Raw genomic sequence first — 9,950 nt, 5'->3', positions numbered from 1 at the left:
CGGTGCTGGCGGTTCCTGCCCCACAGTGCTGTGGTGAGAAGGATGGAGCATCAGTGGGGGCCCAGCCTTGGGCGTTTAGAGGGGTCGTATATTCACTCCATAAGTGGTCCTTCTTGGGCTTGTAGCCTTGGGCCAGCCACTCTCCCTGCTCCAGCCTCCATTTCCCCAAATGGAAAACGGACCGTCCCTGGTATAAGGACACCCAGCGAGAGCCAGTGGTAAGAGGCTGATAGTGGTCTGGGGCCGGGAGGGCCAGGAGGGCCAGGGCTCCCAGCAGGCCCTCTGCTGTCTGGGATGGTGGCCAGGGCACCTGACTTCCCTGAGCCTCCTTCTGCCCCCTCCTCTGAAAGACATAGCTGATGGCCCCTGTGGAGCAGAGTCCTGGTGAGAACTGGAGAGCAGAGCAGTGACAGGAAATAATAATGTTAGCAGCAATAGTAAGGGCGCATTTATCAAGCACGGCCTTTGTGCCCAGGGCTTGGCGTGGGTAAGCTCATTGGCCTTTGCTACTGCCTGGGAATGACTATGGGCATCTCCATGGTACTGAAGAAGGTTTTTGTGAGAGAGAGAGAGAGAGAGAGAGAGAGAGAGAGAGAGACAGACACCTTGGTGTGAGAAAGAAAGAAATATTGGTCAATCACCTCCCATAAGTGCCCCAACCAGGGTTTGAACCCACAACCTGGATATGTGCCCTGACCAGGAATGGAACCCACCACCCCTTGGTGTACCGGATGACGCTCCAACCAACTGAGCCACACTGGCCAGGACTGAAGGAGATTTTGATTGATTTCCCAGAATCCTCCCTGTGTCACAGCAGGGGCCCATGGTGCTATACCCCACGTGGTTTGGGCAGGCGCCTGATGGGGCCTTTGTGTTCCCCTCTCTCCACAGGCAGGATGATGGCTGCCAATGGGCCGTGTCCATCCCCACCGCCTCCTCCCTCCTCTGTCCCCACACATTCCTGCCACAACCTCCACCACCCACTCTTCCCCCCCTGCTGGGCCATTGTTATCAGGAGACATTCCTGGACTGCCTGAGAACAGCTTCCACCTGGGGCCCTTCGAGAGGGGGTGGGATCCCTGATACAGGCCCTGCCAGTGGCTCCCTTGGGGGTTGGGCCCTGGGGCTGTGAAGCCCAAACAGTCTGATCCTGCCTGCTGATGCTGTCTCTTATGAACTGTGTGACCTTAGGCAAGCAACTTTGCCTCTCTGTGCTCAGTTTTCTCATATGCAAAGTGGGGCTGTCCACATAGGGCTGCATTGGGTCTCCTGGGCTCGTGTGTGTTGTGCACTTAGCATGGTGTCTGGCATGCAGGAGTCTCTCTACCCATCAACTAGCTGTTATCATCTGAGAACCAATTGTCCCTCCTCCTTGTGGGCCCCCAGTTTAGACTGCATGTGTACCCATTGCTGGTGCTCGGAACACATGGTCTGAGGATCTCTGGTGGCCCCCATCTGCTGAGTGCACATCAAGAGGGTCCCTGTGGGCTTTCTCTTCTCCAGGCCTGTGGGACTAGGAGAGGGCAGAGCTGAGAGCTATTTTCAGAAGTTGAGAACCTGCTGTGTGACCTTAGGCTGCACGCACCTCTTCCGCTCTGAGCCTCCTATTTTGGGTCTGCTCTGTGAGCACTTGGACCTGGGTAAGGCCCTAGGCCCTCATTGTCCCCATCACTGCACTGTCTGTAATTCCTTCCTTGGCTGGTCTTTTGTGTGTCTCTCCCTCTATGGTGCCTGGCGCATAGTAGATGCTCAGCTAAGCTTTGTTGAAGGAGCCAATCGATGCACAATGACTGAGTGAAAACCCAGGGCTTTCCTAGTAACAGGCCCTTTGCCAGGAGCATTCATCCCCAGTAATCTCTACTTGTGGAACTCCTTGTCCTCAAAGCTCTTCTCAAATGCTTCCTCTGCCAGGAAGCCTTCCCTGGTTTCTCCCAGTTGGAAGGGATTGCTGGTGCTCAGAACACGTGGTCTGAGGATCTCTGGTGGCCCCCGCTACAGTCCACCTTGGTATACGTAGTACCATGTGAATGATCAACTAGACCCACGCACTTGCTAGGAGCCACACGTGGTGGGGAGCCCTGTGCCTTCGAGGTCTTATTTAATCCTCCACAACAACCTTGCAAGGTAGCTATGATTATTGTCCTTCCCTTTGCAGACTTCAGAGGCTCAGAGAAGTGAAGCAGTTGCTCAGCTATGAGAGAGTGAGCCAGGATTTGAAACCAGGTAAGCCTTTATTTTTTCTTAAAAGGGAAAGAAAAAGCATTAATACACACACAGTAAAAAATGATTCAAACAGAACAAACGAAACAGGAGAAAGAAATCTCTTTGCACCCAGGTATCCTTGCCAAAGCTATCCATTGAGAGGTGTTTCTGGTGTGTTCTTCTCGGGAGATCCAGGCATATATAAGCATAAATGTCAGAAAAATTATTTTGAAAAAGGTAGCACATGGTATACCCTGTTCTGTACCTGTGTTCTCTTAACGGTACCTTGGAGATAATTCTGTGCTGCTTTCTTTTTTTAAAAAATTTAAACCTTTATTGTTGAAAGTTTTACATATGCTTCTTCCTTTCTCATGGTTGCATAGAACTCATGGTGTAGATGGAGAACACGCTTTACTTAATCAGCAAGGAATATTTTGGTTGTTTCCAGACTTTGCTTAATTATAGACAATTCTGCGATGAATATCCCCAGCCACACGCTTAGCGTTCATGTGTGAGAATGCCTTTCAGAGAATCCCAACTTGCAAGGTCATAGTGTGTGTGCGGTTGTAATTTTGATGTATATTACCAGATGACCCTTCAGGGAGGCTGCGCTGGTGTACCCTCACACCATGCCATCTGGTTCGCCTCACTCTCACCAACACAGGTTGCTTTAGTTTTCCCCCTGTGAACTTTAGTTTTTAATTTTTATTTATTTCAAAAAAGTTTTAATTGAATTTATTTGGATGACATCCTATGTAATAAAACCCTAATATGCAAATTGACCAAACGGTGGAATGACTGGTTGCTATGAACTGACCACCAGGAGGCAGATGCTCAATGTGGGAGCTGACCCCTGGTCAATGTGGGGGCAGATGCTCAATGTGGTCAGTGCGCTCCCACAGGGGGAGCGCCGCTCAGCCAGAAGCCGGGCTCACAGCTGGCCAGCACAGTGGTGGTGGTGGGAGCCTCTGCGGCAGCACTAAGGAGCAGTGAGCCCAGTGGTAGGGAGCAGCAAGCAGGCAGGCGGTAAGGAGCAAGGGGTCCCGGACTGCAAGAGGGCACAGGCCGGGCTGAGGGACTGTCCTCCCCCTCCCCCCGCCCAGTGCACGAATTTCATGCACCAGGCCTCTAGTTGGTTAATAAAACCATACAGGTTTCAAGTGTACAATTCTATAACACATCATCTGCCTACTGCATCAGGTATTCACCACCCAAGTTTTTTTTTTTTTTTAATAGTACAGCTTTACTGAGAAATATTTCACATACCAACCAATTCACCCATTTAAAGTGTACAACTTAATGTTTTTTAGTATATTCGCAGAATTTTGCAATCATCACCACAGTCAATTTTAGAACATTACCCCAAAAAGAAACTGTGTACCCATTAGTCACTCTCCACTTCCTCTCAGACCTTCTTCCCCAGTCCCAGGCAGCAACTCCTCTAGTTTCTGTTTCTATGCATTTGCCTATTTTGGACATTTCTATGAAATCATACAAGATGTCTTTTGTGTCTGGCTTCTTTCACTTAGTATAATGTTTTCAAGGTTAATTCATGCTGTCGCAGTACTTCATTCCTTTTTCTTGCCAAATAATATTCTGTTATATGGATATGTCACATTTTATTTATCCATTCATCAAGTGATGGACAAATGGGTTGTTTCCACTTCTTGGTCATTGTGAATAATGCTGCTATGAACACTTGTGTACAAGTTTTTATGTAGATACTTTTTTCTTCTTAGGTATATACTTAGGAGCAGAACTTGTGACTCAGATGATAACTCTGTGTTTAACTTTTTGAGGAAATGCCAGACAGTTTTCCAAAATGGCTCCACCATTTTACATTCCTACCAGCAATGTGTGAAGTTTCCAGTTTCCCACATCCTTGCCAACAACTTGCTGTTATCTGTCTTAATTGTAGCCATCCTAGAGGGTGTGAAGTGTTATCCCATTGTGGTTTTGATTGGCATTTCTGTAATGACAATGGTATTGAGCATCTTTTCATGCAGTTACTGGCCCCTGGTATATCTTCTCTGGAGAAATGTCTATTCAAATCCTTTGCCCACTTTTAAATTGGGTCCTTTGTCTTTCTGTTGTTGAGTTATGAGAATTCTTTGTATATTCTGGATACAAGTTCCTTATCAGATATGTGGTCTACAAATATTTCCTCCCATTCTTTGGATTCTTTTTACTTCCTTGATGGCGTCCTTCGGCACATAGAAGTTTTTATTGTTGATGAAGTTCAGTTTAACTTCTCTTTTTTAGTTTGTGCTCTCAGGAATCATTGTGATCCGAGGTTTGATGCCTATATGTTGTTATAAGAATTTTATTTTTAATATATTTTATTGATTTTTTACAGAGAGGAAGAGAGAGAGATAAAGAGTTAGAAACATCGATGAGAGAGAAACATTAATCAGCTGCCTCCTGCACATCTCCCACTGGGAATGTGCCCGCAATCAAGGTACATGCCCTTGACCGGAATTGAACCTGCGACCTTTCAGTCCACAGGCCAACGCTCTATCCACTGAGCCAAACCGGTTTCAGCGTTGTTATAAGAATTTTAAAAGTTGTACCCTGTATATTTAGCTTTGTGATCCATTTTGAGTTCATTTTTGTGTAGGGTTTGAGGACGGAGTCCAGCCTCTTTGTTTTGCATGTGGATATTCAGTTGTTTCTACACCATTTGTTGAAAAGACTGTTCTGTCTCCATTGAATAGTATAAGTACACTAGTCAAAAATCAATGGAGTGTAAATGTGAGGGTTTATTTCTGGACTCTAAATTCTGTCCATTGATTTGTAAGTCTATCCTCATACCAGTAACACAGTGTAGATTACTGGAGCTTTGCAGCAAGTTTTGAAATTAAGTGTGAACCCTCAAGCTTTGTTTTTCTTATTTAAGATTTTTTTGGCTATTTCTGGTCCCTTGGCTTTCCATGTGAATTTTAGGATCAGTGCTCGCTTTGACAGCACATATACTAAAATTGGAACGGTACAGAGAAGATTAGCATGGTCCCTGCGCAAGGATGACACGCAAATTCATGAAGTGTTCCATGTTAAAAAAAAAATTAGGATCAGTTTTTCCATTTTTACAAAGTACCTAGCTGGAATATTGATAGGGGTTGTGTTGAATCTGTGGATCAATTTGGGGACTTTTGCCATCTTAGCAATGTTTAGTCTTCCAATCCACGAATATGGGGTGTCTTTTTATTTATTTAGATCTTTAATTTCTTTCAACAATTTTTGTAGTTTTCAGAGTTTAAGTTTTGCACTTTTTTGTTAAAAAAGTATTCTTTTGATATTGTAAATTGTTTCCTTAATTTTATTTTTGGATTGTTCATTGCTAGTATATGGAAATACAGTTTATTTTTATAGCATGATCTGGTAACTTACAACCTTGCTAAACTTGTTTACTAGCTCTAATAAGTTTTTTAGTGGACTCCTTGGGATTTTCCATATATAAGACCATGTCATCTGCAAATAGAGATAGTTTTATTTATTTATTTCCAATTAGGATGCCTTTTATGTCCTCTTTTTTTCCTGGCTAGAACTCCAGTACAGTGTTGAATAGAATTGGTGAGAGTGGACATTCTTGTCTTCTTCCAGTTCTTAGGGGAAAGCACTCAATCTTTTCATCATTAAATATGATGTAAGATACGGGTTTTTCATAGATGCCCATCATCAGATTGAGGAAATTCCCTTCTATTTCTAGTTTGTTGAGTGTTTTTGTTATGAAAGGGTGTTGGATTTTGTCAAATACTTTTCTGAATATATATTGAGGTTATTATGTGGTTTTTGTCTTTTATTCTATTGGAATGGTGTATTGAATAAATTGATTTTCAGAAGTTAAACCAACCTTGTATTCTTGGGGTCAGTTTCATTTGGTCATGATGATAATTCTCTTTATACATTACTGGATCCAGTTTGCTAGTATTTTATTGAAGAGTTTTACATCTTATATCCTAAGGGATAGCAGCCTGTAGTTTTCTTTTCCTATGGTGTTTTTGTCTGTTTTGGGTATTAGGGTAATACTGGCTTCTTGAACCAATTGGGAAGTGTTCCCTAGTGAAGAACTGATATTCTTTCTTTTTCTTTCCTGTGTGTGTGTGTGTTAATCCTCACCTGTGAATATTTTTTACCATTGATTTTAAAAAATATATAATTTTATTGATTTCAGACAGGAAGGGAGCTGGAGAGATAGAATCTTCAATGATGTGAGAAATCATTGATCAGCTGCCTCCTGCATGCCCCCCACTGGGGATTGAGCCCACAACCTGGGCATGTGCCCTGACCAGGAATCGAACCATGACCTCCTGGTTCATAGGTTGACGCTCAACCACCAAGCCACACTGACCAGACTCCCACTGATTTTTAGAGAGAGTGGAAGGGAGGGATGGGGGCGGAGAAAGAGAGAGGAAGAGAGAGACATTGATGTGAGAGAGACACATTGATCGGTTACCTCCTGCACGTGCCCCCGACCAGGGCTGGGGAAATGGACCTGCAACCGAGATATGTGCCCTTGACCAGGAATCAAACTCGTGACCCTTTGCTGCTCAGGCCGATGCTCTACCACTGAGCCACACCGGCCAGGGCTATTTCTTTAAATGTTCAATAGAATTCATCAGTGAAGCCATCCGGGCCCGGGTTTTTCATTGAGAGAAGTTTTAAAATTACTAATTCAATCTCTTGTTTTAATTTTACTCAGATTTTCCATTTCGTCTTAGTTTGGGTGGTTTGTGTTTTTCTAAGAATTTGTGCATTTCATCTAGGCTATTCAGTTTGTTGGCATAGCATTCTCTTATAGTCTTTATTTCTGTAAGGTTGGTAGTATTGTCCTCTCTTTCATTCCTGATTTTAGTAATTTGAATCTTGTCCCTTTTTCTCTTGGTCAGTCTAGATAAAGGTTTGTCAATTTTGTTGATCTTTTCAAAGAACCAACTTTTGGTTTTGTTGATTTTTCTCTATTTTTTTTCTATTTCATTAATTTTTCCACTCTAATCTTTATTTCCTTCCTTTTACTTGCTTTAGGGTTCATTTGCTCTTTGTTTGCCAGTTTCTTAAGGTGGAAGCTTAGGTGACTGATTTTTCCTTTTTTAATACAGGCTTTTACAGCTCTAAATTTCCCTTTAAGTTCTCCTTTACTGCATCCTATACATTTTGATAAGTTGTTTCTTCATTTTCATTCATTTCAAAGTATTTTCTACTTTTTTTTTGGTGACTTCTCCTTTGATTTATTGGTTATTGAGGGATTATTAATTTTCACATATATGTAATTCCCCAAATTTCTCTCTGTTAATGACTTCTTACTCCTTTCATTGTAGTCAGAAGCATACTTTGTATTATTTCACTCCTGAATTTATTAAGGCTTGTTTTATGGTTTAACATATAGCCTATCCTGGAGAATGTTCCACGTGCACTTGAGAAGAATGTATAGTCTGCCGTGGCTGGGTAGCTGGTCTAGTTTTTATCGCATTAATCTTATAAGTGTAGTTGAGCACCTTGTCATATGTTTAAGAGCCATTTGCTTTGCTATCTGTGGTTACTTTTCTTATTTTGTGGGAGCTCTTCATGAGTTACTAATATTCCTCCTCGTTTGTGTTCTTTTGAATTTGTTTATGATGTTTATTGAGTTATGCAGACATTTTATTTTATTAAAAAAGACATTTCACAAAGTCTTATTTTGTAAAAAGATTTTGTTTATATATATATGTATATACACACACACACACACACACATATTTTTTAGAGAGAGAGAGAGGAAAGGAGAGGAAGAAAAACATCAATGAGCATCAATCGCTGCCTCCTGCAGCCCCCTACCGGGGATCGAGCCCACACCCTGGGCATGTGACCTGACCCAAAACAGAACTTGCAGCCTTTCAGTACCAGTATGATGCCCAAGCAACTGAGCCACACCAGTCAGGGCTATGCAGACATTTTAGATTTTTATGTGGATTGATTTAGCATTTGAAGACTGATTATTAGGTTTTGTGCCATGTTTAGAGATGCTTTTCCCGTTCAGATATAAGAAAATGTATTCTCCCCTCCCCTTTTTAGAGCTTTATGGTTTTGGTTTTGTGGGATTCAGAGCTGATTGATCTGGAATTTATAGGCATATGGAATGAGATTGAGATCCAACTTTGTTTCCTGATGGCAAATCCTTAGTCCCAATTCTATCTTAAATATAGTCTCTCTTTTTCTCACTGGTATGAAATGCCACTTTCATTATTTATTAAATTCCTGTATGTTTGGGGATAATTTTTGGACACTATTCTGTTCCATTTGTCTATTTTTGTGCTGGTATCACACAGTGTTAAGTACTACGGTTGGGCAATTTCCCCTCTCATTACTCTTCTTTCTAGGATTTTCCTAGCTACTCATACACATTTACTTATACACTTTAAAATTGACTTCTTTAGCTAAAAGAAAATCCTGTTGGGGGTTTTATTGGTATCACATTCAATTTTTAGATTAACTTAGGAAGAATTGATATTTTTATAATGCTAGGCTTTAAAAAAATTTTATTTTCTGCCCTAGCTTGTTTTTCTCAGTGGTTAGAGAAAATGTACCAGGCACTTTAGAAGTATTACCTCATGTTTCCCCACAACAAGCCCAGTTACCTGGGAACAATTACCTTGATTCCCATTTTTGATAAGGGGTAAACTGAGGCCCCCTTGAGGCTGAATGGCTAGGAAGTGGCAGTCTGGCATCTGAACCTGGTATTCATCCTGTTGGGGGTTTTATTGGTATCACATTCAATTTTTAGATTAACTTAGGAAGAATTGATATTTTTATAATGCTAGGCTTTAAAAAAAATTTATTTTCTGCCCTAGCTTGTTTTTCTCAGTGGTTAGAGCATTGGCCCACAGACTTAAGGGTTGTGAGTTTGATTCTGACAAGGGCACGTACCTCAGTTGCAGGCTCAATCCCTGGCCCTGGTCGGCATGTGTGGGAGACAACCAATGGATGTGTCTCTGTTGCATTGATGTTTCTCTCTGTCTCTCCCTTTCCCTTCCACTCTCTCTAAATATCAGTGGAAAAAATATCCTCAGGTGAGTATTAAGCAAAAAATTTTTTTTAAAATTTTCTGATTGCTGTTGGTATATAGATAGTGTTGATTTTTTGATATTACCTTTTAATTTCCTACCAGTTACCTTAATTCGCTTTTTGTTTAATAGTTTTGTAGCAGATTCTTTTGGGTTTCCCAGATCTACATTGATAACATCTGAAAATGGTGATACTCATCTTCTCTTTTCTAATTCCATTTTATTTCTTCCATTTCTTTTTCTTAGCTCATTGCATTGGCAAGTGTCTTAAAGGAAGGTTGACTAGTGGACATGCTTGTCTCTCCTGGACTCTTCCCCTATGAAATAGCTTTTGTAAGCCTGGGCTCCTACTCAACTCCACCAGACAATCCTTCCAGGGCCAGACACAAGGCTTGACTCAGAGTAGGAATTTTGGAAGGCTTTGCTTAATTGTAAGAGTGATTAGAAAAGAGAGCAAGGGTCTGAAATGTAATGATCATAATAGCTAGTACTCATTGAGCACTTCTTATGTACCAGGCACTTTAGAAGTATTACCTCATGTTTCCCCACAACAAGCCCAGTTACCTGGGAACAATTACCTTGATTCCCATTTTTGATAAGGGGTAAACTGAGGCCCCCTTGAGGCTGAATGGCTAGGAAGTGGCAGTCTGGCATCTGAACCTGGTATTCTGGTTCTAGGCCTGTATTTTTGACTCCTCCATTTTGCTTCTT

The 9,950-nt window shown here is 41.9% G+C and overlaps 1 protein-coding gene across 1 annotated transcript in view; it reads left to right on the top strand.

Moving 5' to 3' along the window:
• The first annotated feature begins 2,152 nt into the window (after positions 1–2,152).
• SRC (SRC proto-oncogene, non-receptor tyrosine kinase) overlaps positions 2,153–9,950 on the top strand; it is a 43,667-nt gene continuing 35,869 nt past the window's right edge. The window contains exon 1 of the mRNA XM_015564442.1: positions 2,153–2,223. The gene's annotated coding sequence lies outside the window, so the exon portion shown is untranslated. The remainder of the gene's footprint in view (positions 2,224–9,950) is intronic.

Source organism: Myotis davidii, unplaced genomic scaffold (genome assembly GCF_000327345.1).
Source record: "Myotis davidii unplaced genomic scaffold, ASM32734v1 scaffold38, whole genome shotgun sequence".
Classification (NCBI taxonomy): Eukaryota; Metazoa; Chordata; class Mammalia; order Chiroptera; family Vespertilionidae; genus Myotis; species Myotis davidii.
This window is presented reverse-complemented; position numbering and strand designations above follow the sequence as displayed.